This window comes from Taeniopygia guttata, chromosome 4A (genome assembly GCF_048771995.1).
Source record: "Taeniopygia guttata chromosome 4A, bTaeGut7.mat, whole genome shotgun sequence".
In the NCBI taxonomy this organism is placed as follows: Eukaryota; Metazoa; Chordata; class Aves; order Passeriformes; family Estrildidae; genus Taeniopygia; species Taeniopygia guttata.
This window is the reverse complement of record NC_133029.1, coordinates 14,175,548-14,190,374: the sequence shown is the minus strand read 5'-3', so window position 1 is coordinate 14,190,374 and position 14,827 is coordinate 14,175,548.

Below are 14,827 nucleotides of genomic sequence, written 5' to 3'. Positions count from 1 at the left end.
AAACTAAAATAAAAACAGCCACAAGACTACAAGGAAGCAAATTATAGGCTCCCTCAAGACCTAGAAACTATCATGTCAGTCACTGATGTGAAAGGGACAGGTTTGCCTGAAAGATTGATGCCATGTTCCCATTCCACCTGAATTCCTTTTGCACAAAGCAGCTGTGCTCCTTCGCTCAGGAGACTTCCCTGAATTGGTCTTTCCCCTAAAAAAAAAATCTGCCAAAGTCAATCTTGTCAAGGAAATTACATACATATTTTTAATATAATGTAGAAGCAAGTTTTTCCTGAATAATAGACACTTATATTTTCTTCAAATGCTTAACTAGGGCTAGTTAACTACCAGATGAAATAAAATAATCAAAATCAATCTGAATTTTTTCAGGTCTGAATTTTGGAATTGTGTTTGTCCAGATCAATTGCTTGGATTAAAATTACTGTGAAGTACTGAATTTCTGTGCCACATACTCCTCTGTGTTGCTTTCAAGGTAAATTTGGATGTTTTATACTTACAAAATGCTGATCTTCTATTTCATTGTAGATCAATTAACCCACCATGTTTAATGATTTAACAATCGAGAGGCAAGCTATAGCTTTCAGTGCTGAGCCAGTGATTTTTGAGAAGTCTGGAAGGCTTTGCTAAATGATCACTGAGTCTATATGTTGTTCACATCTGCATTTGCTGTGCAATTTCACAGTGCATTAACTGCATTCCTCAGGTATGCCATGCACCCATCCACGCACTACTGCTCAATCTGCATTGGCACTGAGGGCTGAACTCCACACCTGAGGAACTTATCACCATGTATGGAATCAATGCATTTCAGAAAAAGGGTTTAAAATGTCAATTCTGATCATAGGGTTCAATACTAAAAGGAAAAGCAGATCCTGAGGAAGCTCATGTGACTCTGTATTGTCTGTTGCCTGAGAAAGGAAGCATCAAAAATCCCTTGTTTAAAATTGGATATGTTTGGGGCTTACCCCATCTATGGCAGCATTGCACAGCAATAACCTAATTCTCACAGTATTATGTGCAATAAAGGTACTTTATAGATTTTTCTTGGCAGTGCATTATTCAGTTCAGTCCATTGCACCAGTACCCTGGCTTAGACCTGCCATGACAAGAGATGATAGCTCTGGTGTTGAGAAACCACAAATTTTAATTATCAGGGAAAGACCAACAACAATTTTTCTTGTATTGGTGAAATCTGACTCAGTGGTGTGATCAGGTTCAGTAATGGAGAGAAATTTTGTATTATCAGTGTATTTGCATCTTGGAAGAGATTAATATTCCAGCCCTGCTTTACTTGACAATCTCATGTTTATAACAGCTATGATTTAGTTTCTATTTCTGTTATTATATATGTGTGCTTTTCAAATGATGCAAACTATTTTATTGAAATAAGCTGAAACTACAGCTTGTAACAAGCCGGATATTTTAATAAGTTACTATAAATGCATAATGAAGCCACCCCAGTATACAATAAAAATTAATTTCATATGTCTTTTAAAAATTACATAGTCATGTTTCATTATGTATGGTACAGGAATTTGTTTATTCTAATATATTTCTGATATTTGCTTCATTTCTAATACTTTTTTCATAATAAGTGAAATGACCATTTATTTAGAAATTTACTTCCTGCAGCTGGAGTGAAGATTGGTAGACTTTACTATGCAGTTAGGCCAATATTCTTTTTTTATTAAAATTATTATCTAAATATGCTCATTATTTTCTGGCTTGACAATTATTAACCTTTGTACAGATATACAGATGGTCCATAACAATAATTTTTTGCTTTAGAAAAATAGATCTGTACAGCTGAACAGTAGTTTTGATGGGTTTCTTTCCCTTGTGCGAAAACAAAGCCAAAGAAAGCTGGGGATGATGGATTAGGTTATAGTCTCCTTATCTGCAAAGGAAGGGTTTTTTAAACCCCTCACTGAGTACTATTTTATGGGTTCTGCTGTTCCTGGGCAGCCAGGGGAGCCCAGCTCTGGAGAGTTCTGGGCTGGGGCTGGGTTTGGGACTGGGCTTTGGGGCTGGGTTTGGGTCTGGGGCTGGATTTGGGGCTGGGGTTGAGGCTGGGTTTGGGGGCTGGGCTTTGGGGTTGGGGATGGGTTTGGGACTGGGGTTTGGAGCTGGGTTTGGGGCTGGGATTTGGGGCTGGGGCTTGGGGCTGGGGTTTGGGGCTGGAGCTGGGTGCACAGAGCCTGAGTCCCGTGGTTCTTCTTCCCAGCTTCAGCAGCAGCAGGACTTAGGGCTGCTTGGGAAATGGCACTGCTGGCTGTGGGAGAGGGATGGAATTGCAGGAGTTCTGCTGCTGAGGAGGATAATCCCAAGTGTCCCTGACACTGCTGGCAGCACATTCCCAACAGCATCCCGGGGCAGTGTTAGGAATGGATGTGGGGGTTTAGATAAGTCCTTGCCTTTTGCCCAGGCCTCTGGCAGCAGCTTTATTGAGGCCAACACCCCAAGACCCACTCTTGTTGTTGATAATGGCTGGTTGGGTCTGTTATGTGAGGGCACGAGGCTGGGCGAGGCTGTGTCTGAGGCAGTTAAAATGCATTTCCCTGAAGTGTAAGGCCTTAGGAGGGTCTTGTTGTACCAGCTCACTCTGAGATTCATCTTCCCCCTGAGGGCAGCCAGCTGCCCAAACCCTGCTCACTTTCAGACAGAGCTTTCTGCATTTTGTGGCCATTAACAAGGACAACACACATATTTGCAAATTTGCCAGCTTCTCTTTCCTTCTGCTCTCCCTTCTTTTGTCCAAAACAACACTATGTTCTGGCACCATTATCTCCCACAAACTGGGGTTTATTTCGCTGCTTCTACTTGGTCTGATTTTGGCTGAACACCACAGTTCAGTTCACTGTGTTTATTGAGTAGTCTGATAACTACTTTGCAAGGGTTTATTTTCCTTCCAAAGAGAAAAGCTGTTCATTTGGTCATGACACTCAAACTGGTGAAAATTGATAGATTCACTACTGTTTGTACCAGCTGAAGCTATGACTCAGTTATTGTACTTTTAAATGCTATTTAGAAATACAGTTTAGTTAGAGCATTGACACAGAATGTCCATAAAGGATAATTATCAAAATGTAGTATTCTTTTATCCTTCATCTATATTACTGATATGAAATGTGTGGAAAATATTGTCTTTAAAATCATATTTTACATCGAGAGTTATCTGATTGCCACCAAAAGGCTTTGCAGCAGTTTTTAATTTAGCCTTATGTATTTTTAACATGGCAGCTGGAGCACAGCGTGCATATGGCATAATAATAGAGGAGACTTCTAGTCAGTTCTGTCTGTTTTTGCAAAGAAAAAATCAAGAATAAGCAAAAAGGTTTAAATTGCATGCTCTGGATAAAAAACAACAGACACTGCCTGGCAAACTGGGGCAGTGTGGAGGGACTATTTCATTATTCCATCTCTGATTTGTTTTTCAGGGGTTAGCTGGATTTTTGTTTGTTTTCAATTAAACTGCTGTAGTGTACATTGAGAGATCTATCATTTATCTATCAAACAGAAAGCAGGCTTGAAATGCAGCCTTACTATACAACTCCATTTTCAGTTGCTCCTCACTTTGCAAACAAGAAAGACTTTTGACTTGAAATGTCCTGCATATGATCATAACATTTGGGTGCTTGTTTGTTTCTGCAAATCTGGGTCTTACTCAGCCTTTTTGAAGGTAGTGTTTAAAAATAAGTATGTACTAACTGATTAAGGACATGAAAATAAATGTGGGTTTTTTTTATTCTTTTATACTAGAAAAAAGAAGAAAATAAATGATGTAGAGATATCACTAATTTTAGAGCAAATAAGCTCTCAAGCTTTAAAATAATATGTATGCAGTTCTCTCACTCTCTCATGATACTCTCAGTGGGATTTTTCTGCTAGGCTTCTTTTTCCAAACTGTATTTTGAAATGAATGTTGTTTATAGGTGATCTTGTACATGGAATAAGTTTTTTGGAACTATTTTGATGAATTGAGTGGATCCAAAATGAGCTCTTAAAACTCAACTTCTTCAAAGATTTTTGAACTTCAAAGAAGTGTTAAAGACAATATTAAACTGCTATAAAACTATGGGAAAAAGAACTAGAATTGCTTCTCATTGTTCTTCTCTTTTTAAAGAAAAAAAAAGAATCCTAATGGAAAATGCAAACAAAATTCTTGGTCAACAAAGAATTTAAATGTGGGGAATGCAGGGTATAGTTCATTAAATATATTTCAGTTCTGGTCTAAATTTAACATCAATTTTCCTGTTAATTTTTAGCATATCAAATAATGAAAAGAGTGATTTGCAGAAGTCTTTTATTCAAAAAATGGTTGTGGACATGAGAAGCACAAATACTTCCTTGTCATGTGATTTCCTCGCAAATTCACTTCTTTTCTACCATGCTGCAATTCTTCAGTTGTTTGGCCTGTATTAGTCTGGTCTTGAGCAGCTGAGTCTGTTTAAGTCTCTGCAGGGGACCTGCATTGTATTTCTGGCTTGACACTAATAAACTGGCCAGCTTGACAAGTTTTTCTTTTTACTAGAAATAATGAACCTAAACTGTTTTTGTAAAGTGCCTTTGAAAATTCACATATGAAAAAAAGTTATATAGCATTAGGTATGATTTATTTTGGCTTGTAATAGAGTTCCTTTGCAGGACTGTGGTAAATCAGGGCAAGTCTGATTAAATGGATCTGTAGCATGACGTCCTCTTTTCTTAAGCAAGCCAAGCTCCCAAAATGTAAATACATTAAATGTCACTCTCATTAAATACACATCATGGAACTGCTGAGGAGGATTAAGGAAGTGCAATAATCTTCATTTTACTCTGAATAACTGCTAATGGTCAATGTGACCTGGACACAATTTTTTATTGAAGAAGGTAGGTAAAGAGAAAATTTTCCCTTTATGAGCTCAAGTTGCCTACCTTAAAGTTAATGACCTCTGAATCAACACTTGATGGTTGAGCACATAAGCAATTGGGGCTGAGATGGAATACTTTAAACACCTATTGACATTCTGAAGCTGTTTACATTCTGACCTTTCATGACAGAATGAGTTCAGCCAGCACACAAGAGAATGTCAGAATCTGCTGCAGAAACTGACTGCAATTATGAGACTAGAAAAGGAAACAAAGGCCTCAGGCAATATTTTTAGATTGCAGAGTGGTGGGCAGATTATGGATACACTACTTAATGGTGAGGTGACATGCAGGTACCCTTTTAAAAGGTCACACTTGCCTGAGCTGGGAGTGGTTTGGTTTGCAGTGGTGGCAGAGTCTCTTACTGAAGTGGTTTCCATTTGAGATGGCAGGCATTGCCTGCCTGATGTTCCTGAATACAGAGATGTGAAAAATAGTATTTCTGGAAGTTGGATTGCTGTTTGGCAGACTTGATGTGGTGTTAAATACGGTTTGTAACGTTATGGTTATTTCCAGTCTGATTTCTTTACTGACTCTGTGTTAAGGTTTTAAATTTGATCATCAGCTGGTGCCAATTTTTTGTTAATGTAAACCCATTCAAGCTGAATCACCTTTTTTATACTTTGCAACATGTCATTTTATATAGATATTGCCATGTCTTCTGATGTACTTGTGCTCCTAGCAATGGTAAGAGTTTCTTCAAAAAATGCAATGAGGATACATTGACAGCAATTGCTCACATATACAGATTCTCTGTTTGCTTTCTCTCCTCCCTGCTGGGCCACCTGTAAATTCTGGAGAAACTGAGTGATTGTGAATCAGAGTTTTTCATTGCTCTGTTTCAAAGAGGGTGGTGCACCCACTTTGCTTGTCAATTGTTGTTCTTAGGAAATCAGAAAATCAAGTGAATGTTCTCAAACTTCAGTGCCCCTTTTATTTGATTGTGATCTGAGGGGGAAAAAAACCTTATAAGAACCATAAGAAATGTATCAGGTACGTGTTGAATCCTTTCCAATTTTTCAGGTGCTTTTGATCTTGGTGGAGGTTTAGCAATGTAATAGAAAATTACATTTTCTATTACAGCAATTATGTTGGACAGCAATTATGTTGGAATTTTTGTATCAGGCATTGAGAAATGCATCCTCGCTGATTTACCTGATACTTGCACAGTGGGTCTGATGAGAAGTTAAATTGTTTCTCTGCCAAGTCTGGGTATTCTAGGACAGCTGGGGTTACTCCTGACAGGGAGCTCCCCTGAAGGACCATTCCATCATGTGTACAGCTGCAGCACCACAGAAGTATAATTAAGCAGGATTTTAAACTTGGACATACAAAAGGGATCTTGCAAGAACAAGGTTCACGTACACAGAATGATCCCTCATTTCCTTAACTTGTATCAAGTGTATTTTGCACAGTGTCCCTCAAGGATGTGAAAGGCAGGCCATGGCACAGCATCTTCAGTTTCCAGACAAAACTGTCAACTTCAGTACTCATTCCACTCTCGTGACTGCAAACAGGCTATAGGCACATGCAGGCTGTTATAGTCTTATATTCTTACAGTCTTTTGAATTTTTAAACAACATTGATTTAATATAATCAGCTAAAACAAATCCACAGTGCTACCTTAGTGATATGAATAATACCTGAATTTCAGAATATCTGAGGTTCAGAATAGCTGAAATATTTTATGTTTCTAATGGGCTTTGAATGATGTTATATTTATAGAACTAATCCCTGAAAAAGTTGGACTTCTGAATTTTTTTCTTTTTTTTTTCCCTTAGTAATTTCTGTTTCATAATAATAAGAAGTCTCTGCAGGCAGGGTACTTCTGGAGGATTATTTCACTGCTCAGGTGGCTGCATGCACTTGACCTTCAGTCCTATGTGACACACACTCGAAGAATAGACTTAATCCGCTAAAAATGCACCATTTGTTGTGTCTAAATCTTTGACTATCTCCTGCCTTCCTGCTTTTCACATCTTAAGAATTGCATTTAACTCTTATTTTGCAGAAGGACAATATAGTCACAATGCCTACTGGAATTATTGTCTGATTCAGCAAATAGTGAGGATGGTCATTTTATGGCAAACAGAATGAAGGCAGGATAAGGGCAAGGAACAAAGTTCTCAAGGTCAGAAGGAGAATCTCCTCTTCTGCTGCTTTATGGTGCCAGAGGAGCCAAAAGCACGTGAAGGCAGCTCCCTTCCCTGCCCCACTAATGCTGTGCAGACCAATCTACTTCCTGGGAAAGAGCCTTGAGTGCACGTTCAGCCCCAATGGGAAATCATGCAGTAATGTTTGGGATGGGAGGCAAATGGCAGTGGAGATTTCCTAACTAGAAAGTTTTCATAGCAGATTTTATTCACAAAGTCATTCTGTCTGCCTCTGTGTGACCCAAGTGCTGTATCAAGCCAGCTCAGGGGAGAGTAGATGTCACAGTTAAAGCTGAATTTTGGAGCCTGGAACACTCAGGCAGGGTGTAATATTTGCTGAGGGACACTGGTGCTTTGATTACATGGCACGGGAGGGTAATGCATGCTGGCAGCCTGGAGGGCTGTGCCACACATCTTCTCCAAATGGTATCTATGTGCAAAGACTCTGTAGAGGAAGGATGGCTCCCCAGCTGCCTCTGGACATTAGTTGATAGTTTTAAAGCATTCCTTCCCATCCTGGGAGCAGCAGTGCAGAACCACCTACTAAATCCTCTAGCACAGAAGACTCTCTTTCTCTTTGGAGGGAAAGGAGTGTGAAACCAAGTGAGCAGTGAGAAAAGCTGAATTCTCTGCTCCTAATTCATATCAAAGTGTGCAGGACTTGTTCCCCTGTGTGTGTCTCTCCTGAGAAGAGTGTCTCATGCAGAACAAGAATATATACATATTTTTTAAAAAAATGAAAGGCTGAATTACTGCAGTGAACATCTAACTTGCACCACTTGTTAATGTCTAGAACAAGCCCCAAAGAACTTTTTGGGATATTCATCATGTCTGTATTGCTGTCATCCACCTGCTGGTACTGTAACCCACAGGCTCCCTGTGTCGCATTAGCTTCTGTAAGACCAAACCAATTACACTGAGGTATGACAGTGCCAAATTATAATAAGGTAGCAAAAATTAGTAAAAAAATAGTGAGTTTTTAAGAGTGAAAGGATAGGTTTTCTCATTAACCCCTTAGAAGCAAAGGGAAAAAAGGATTTTTTGTCTGTTTGTCTTTGGGATGAAGTGTTTAGAAGCATAACTGTCTTTGGAGCCAACTACAAGGAGTTACCAGTCAAAATGCTGCTGGAGATGTTGGCTGTACATCTTTGCACTTAAATTACTGGACTCCAGTTTGTCTCACTGTGGTCCAAGGTTCTTTTGCTGGGGGCAATGATTTCTCCCCTCAGCCCACTGGTTAAACATCCTTGATCACATGTTGAGCAGCATCTAATTAACAGTCAAAATAAAATCTGTGAAGGGTTATAAAAGGGAAGTTTAAACTGGATTTCTAACTTTATAAAAGATTACCTGCACATCCGGAACTTCACAGATAACTGAGTTCAGATTCCTGCCCTTTGGTGCAAAGGAATCCTACAAGGAGATAAGTTTGCTGTTGGTTATCTAAATCTTCCCAGAATTTATCTAGCATTATTTTCTGTCTTTACAAATGAAAAATATTTTATGCAAGAGATGATTTTACAAAATGGAATCTAAAGTAAAAATAGCAGAGAAGTACGCTCTTGCAGCATTCTTGCACCTATTAGTGCTACTTTATTAATGCTTTTATAGGAAGGAAAATTATTAAATATTTATAAGATTTATTCTGACTTGGTGTGCTGATATTAATCATACTGTCATGTGATAAGGTTAGAGGAGAAAACACATGTATCTGTATACATGCTGCTCTCTGAAATTCTAATTTACTCTACCCAATAACCTAATAAATATAATACATGGCATGTGAAAAACTGAAGTAGGAAAATATGGTGATTGAAAAAACAAAAAGCAGCAGTTTTACCACCAAAGCTGTGGGGATGATGCTGCAATATTTCTATTCCTATGGAGGTTGTTACTCACATTTTTACCTTCTTGCCATCACCTCTGTATTTCTACAATATAAATGATTTTACATATGATAACTCTTTTTTTTTTTTCCTCTTTGCTATGCCCTAATGGCAGTTCTAGCAAACTCTCAAGGTAATGTTCCTGCATTAATTGGCTGTTTAGAGATGCTGGAGGCCTTTAGCTTTATCCTGTGCATTGTATTTCCAAGGACTCTGTTACAACTGCGTGCTCACACTCTTGGAAGTGTGGCGAGCATCTCATCAGTCTGAGAGTGCTGAAGTGCTGTGGCTCTGTGCAAAGATCCAGTGTGCTACTTTGGATGGAGGAGATGTGATGTGGGAGTCCAGGGCATCCCTCTGGCTGCCCTGGAAGGTCTGGGACCCCCCCCTGGACAGAGCCCCCAGAGACACTGTCTGTGATCTCTGTCCATGGAAAAGAGTTTTCAATCTTACAGGATGAATTACAAGCTCTGAGTGTTTGATATCAGTAATAATTAAGTGTGGCACGGGTGCAAAAGTAAAATTTTAGGATTCTAGATTAGGGGTTCAAAGGGGACAAGATGGAGGAAATTGGGTGTGCCTTGTCCTTTTTCTCCTTCTTCATGCCCTCCATGTTTCACTGTAGTGTTGGCATTTTTCTGTTGGTTCAGTCTGGGGACACACTGTTCAACGTAGGTGACAGATATTGGCACGTTATTGTAAATCCAGCACAGGTAGTTTCTGGTATTTAATGTTTGTACCATCCCACTGAGGGCAGAGCCCCACACGCTGCCCTGCAGGACAGAGCTGCGGCAGGGCAGCAGAACATGTTAGAGATAAACAGAATAAACAGCCTTGAAAACAGCACAGATGAATTTGTTCTTTGGGAGCAGGGCAGAAAGAGAGAGACTTTCTACAATCTCAGGATCATTTCAATATCACAGATTCCGATAATGTGACACTGATGCTCAGCTGGTGTAAATCAGTGCAGCTGCACTGACTGTCAGGACAATACTAACCTGAATCAACTGAATACATGGTCTCTTTTCTAATATTACTCTCTCCCAGCAGTTGTGGAATTTGGTTTTTTTCCTTCTAAGAAAGTGGTACAGCTTTGCACACTGGTACTCACTGAATTTAGCACTCTCGTTAGAATGGGCAACCTCAATTCCTTCATAATGAATATCAATACACATTATTGATTATTGTTACTGATTAGCTCCTTTTTCTTCTGGGTTCTCACATCACATCAAATGAGAGATTCAGTGTTGTGTCTTGCCAGTGCCTTCATCAAAGCTCTATCGTAATTTTTCATTTTTCTAGAAATAATTTCAAATTCTCTTTTGGTGGGTGCAAATAGTGAAAACGCAAATCACTTAAATCAAAGGTGATTTAAAGAGCACTTCTTTGTTTGGACAAATAGTTGGTGCCAGATTGTTTTATGCTATAGAGTACCCAGAAAAAATTGCTGTGCTTACTCAAAATAGAAAAATTTAGAGGATATTACTGATAATCTCTTGTCACTGTGACTTTGAAATTGTCAGTTTATATCTTATTTTGGTCAGAGACATTAAATTGTACTAGAAATTCAATTCAACAGTTAGTTGATGTCAAAATGTTGAGTTTTCTAAATAGTCTAAAATCTGCACATTAATTCTTAAATCACCCTGTAAATTACTGTGCCAGACCAAGGAACAGAGTTCAGGTTGGATGTTATTATAACAAGGGTGGCCTTAAACCCATTCTCTTTAAATCAATAATTTTTAAAAATTCTTTCAAAATTATTTGTACATCTCTAGGGATCAAATAATTTTGTCATCCCATCTTCCACCCAGTTCAGTTCTGTTGCTTGGTTTCAGTGCCAACTTTCCTAATCTATTGGGCTGTTGTCATGATATCCCCTGGCTGAAGCCAGGCAAGATAGAGCTCTGTTTTGCATATTGAGTTAGAAGAAGTTAACCTCGATTAGCTTAGCAAGCATTTGTGCTTGAGCATGGGCTCTGCTGCAGCTGCCTGTTCGTGGCTGCTAAATCAGAGCTGTCCCAGCTCTGCTCGGTGCCTCAGGGCTCCTGCCAGTGAAATGCAGAGGGTGGCAGGCAGTGTACCCAATAAAGTAATCCCTTCCCGTGTGCATTTGAACAGCAAATTATGCCCATCATTCATTTGGAAAGCAAGGCAAGTTTTAAAGTGTGTTTTTCATCTCAGTTGGGATGTGGTTTAAAAACTAATCTACCTCAAACTAATGCTGTTCTGTAAGTGGAGTACTTTGGGATTTTCTCCTCAGATTTCGACCTTCCCCCTTTAATATGCTTGTCAGAGATTCAGTATAATTTATTGCAGTTACACAGGCCCTGCCCCAGTGCTTGTCCCAAGTCTGCAGGACAGCCCTGAGTAAGTCACTTGTGCTCCAGCAACCTGCCTGTCCCTTCTGGCACTGAGAGTACCAAAGCTGACATCGCTGTAGGAGCTCCTGGAGAAACTGGACTTTTACTGAAAAACTGAATGCTTCACATCCCCTCCAATCCATCTGGATTGTATCTTTCCTTCTGCACCCCGCTTTTGGTTTTCTGTATGCATGGCACTCAACCTGCGAGGGTGGCAGGAGCTCTGAGCAGCTCCTGACGGGCAGCAGCCACCAGTGCTGATCTGGAGTCCTGACATGACACAAGTCTATGGACTTCAGCAACCCCATCCAAACCAGAGGATCACATACCAAAAGTGTAGTTATGATTGCCCTGAGAGCTTCTTACGCTGCTTATCAAGCTGACACCTTCATATAACTTATCTCCAGGAGAATCTGCAGTTTGTATAATGCCTGACTGACAAAACTCAGGGCTAAGGATGTGCCCAAATGCTGTGTTGGCTTAATTCCCAAGTCCTCTTTTTAGTCTTGAACTCAAGTAAAGCTCAGTAGAGGGTTAATATTTATTCCTCAATCTCTTGTTTATCTGTTTGTTCTTGTAATTCATTAGAGTAAATATTCCTAGTAACTCTACCTTCTGATGAAATAATATTTACTTTATGATTGTCTGAGAATAGCAAATGTGTTATGTATAATCACATTTGGGAGAACATAATTTGAGTTTAAGCAAGTTATTTTTCTCCCACAGCAGATGTATAATTCAATTAACATTAATGTTAAATCTAGATATCACTTTACCTTTGCTACACCACACAGGTAATTACTTTCTGGTTAACTTAAATTTCTTTGTAGGTGCAGTAATTAAATTATTTTTAATTCACCTGGAGTACTAAATCTCGTTTGTAAAACAAGTAAATCCTGCGTCTGATTCTGTACATTCTAGCATTGAACCACTTATAGCAATGTTTTAAATCTTTCTACTATAAATGCTTTGTTTAAAAACAGTGTCAAAATGTATGGATTAAAACACTCAGAGTTAAGAAATTATGGCTCAAGATTGGAATCTCTGGACATTTTTGCCTGTTCCTAAATGAGATGTCTCTAACTCCAGACACAAGGATTCTCACAGCAGTTTTGGGGTGTTACTCACACTGGGCTAAGAATGAATGTGGGTGTCTGCACGTCCAGGTTGGTGAGCATTGTAACCCCCAGATATTAATTAAAATCCAACACTTGTTCTTTATGGTATGTGTTGATTTTGACTGGGATACAGTTAATTTTCTTCACAGTAGCTAATATGGGGCTGTGGTTTGGGTTTTTGTTGAAAACAGTTGCTAATACAGAGATCTTTGTGACTTCTGAGCAGTTCTCACCCAGAGCCAAGGCTTTTCCTGCTCCTCACCCACCAGCAAGAGGCTCCACAAGGGGCTGGGAGGGGACACAGCCAGGACAGCTGACCCCAGCTGACCCAGGGGATATCCCAGATCGTATGGCATCACACTCAGCATTTAAATCTGGGGAGAAAGATTAAATAAATATTCAGAAAATTTATTTACTTCCTTCCAGAATATTTATTAATATATATTAATAGAAATTATATTTCTATTCAGAATATTTATTTATTATTTGGATATTCTGAATCCCTTTACTCCCTGGGGAAAATGAGGAAGGGGGATGTTTGGAGTGATGGTGTTTGTCTTCCCAAGTCACTGTTACAGGTGCTGCAGCCCTGCTGCCCTGGGGATGGCTGAGCACTGCCTGCCATGGGAAGTGGGGAATGAATTCCTTGTTTGTGTGTTCCACCATCCCTGACAGAGGGAGAAGAGGTTTTGTATCTTTTTTTTTTAATGCCCAAACATTACATGAATTGGCATGTCCTTGTATGTTGGTTTAAGCAAGTTTTTCTTAGGCCCCTTTTGCTGAAACAACTTGCTACTCACATCTAGTTCTGTTTTGTTATTTCAGTACAGCTCTTCTCAAAAGTTAGTCTTTTAATTGTCAAGATTTACTGGAGTGATACATTGATAAAAAGTCAGGGGCTCTGCCTGAGTTGTTTTTAATTTTTTTTCTGGTATTCTCAGAAGAGCTTTCAAAATGGAGAGCTTCTTTTGAAACACCAATTGATATGTAAAAGCCACAAAATATACACTTCAAGGTATAAACCCAGTTTATTCTCTGATAAATGGCCCTTTGGGGGAAATCAATTGCACTGCTAGAGATAGAGTTTAATCATGTCTTTTGAAAGGTCAGATGAAAATGAAAGTTCATACTCAAATTTATTCCTTGTCAGAGGATGAATAGTTTTGTATCTAAAATAGTCTTTGACCATGCCTCTCTATATATGTGTGTACTTATACCTATATATATATTCATGTGTATATATACACACTACCACCCCCAACAAATGCCCCCTTCAATGCTTTCTGTCAAAGCAATCTCATCTTCATCTACTCAGATTAATGATTAGTGACAAACTGAAGGATATTTAGATGTGTTCTTGTGGGGGAATAACAGGATGACAGATCTGTCAGGAACTCCTCTTTTTGCCTTAAAACTACCTCAAATTCTCATTGAGGAAGGAAGAGAAATAAGAATGAAGAGAGAAAGTAACCTGGGGCAGCTTTTTCATAGCAATTACAAATAATGCAAAATAAGTCTATTACTAAACCTTAAAAGGCCTAGATTCATCTAAAATTGATTCTGAGAATCCTTATTTGCAACAACCCCCCACTATATTTTGCTGTGGAATGAAATTTTGATATCTATGTCTTTTACCATGTAATAGAACATAAGATTGTTCTTAATTGTTGCTCTAGGGGTGGGTTTTCAGACTTCCCTTTCAAATTTAATCTATTCTTGCATGGAAAATGCTGAAAAATGAGGAATGATCATGTTTGGCCATGTAAAAATCTCAGCGTGAGAGGCTTGGGTTTAGCTTTTAAGGTCTCCAGCTTCATATTGCAGAGAATTTTCTTCAGTGCAGGCATGGCTAGGTGCTATTAAATGGTCCATTAAGTGAGGAGTCAAATACTAACAACAGTAGTCGCCTGTGGCCTTGAGTTTATGATTTCCTTAAAATCTATAGCTCTATGTAGGCTTTGATGAATATTAACCATGTTCACTGCCTCTGGAAGTGAATCCATTGACAAATTTGTGCAGAATGGAAGGAAAAGTTGCCCAACTGATGGCATTCCCTCTCTTGCAGATCTTCAGTCAAAACCCATTTGTTTTTCTCTGGACTTCCAATTTCTTAAAAGGGAGCAGCTTCTGAGAGTCTATATACTTCATGCCTAAAACTTGTACTTTATTGGTAGGACTTGCCTCTTGTTCACTGAGACAAGAGAGTGCCAATCCCATCTCAAGGTATATTTCATAGTGGCTATCTCATCTGCCATGGACCTGTGCTAATTACATTTATGCAAACTTTGCACCCAGTGCCAGTGGGGCTGACACTGGAAGTCTATAGAGTTTGTGCCTGAGTTTCTTTACAGAGTTATTGTAAATGCAGGTGAACCTGGTGGGAA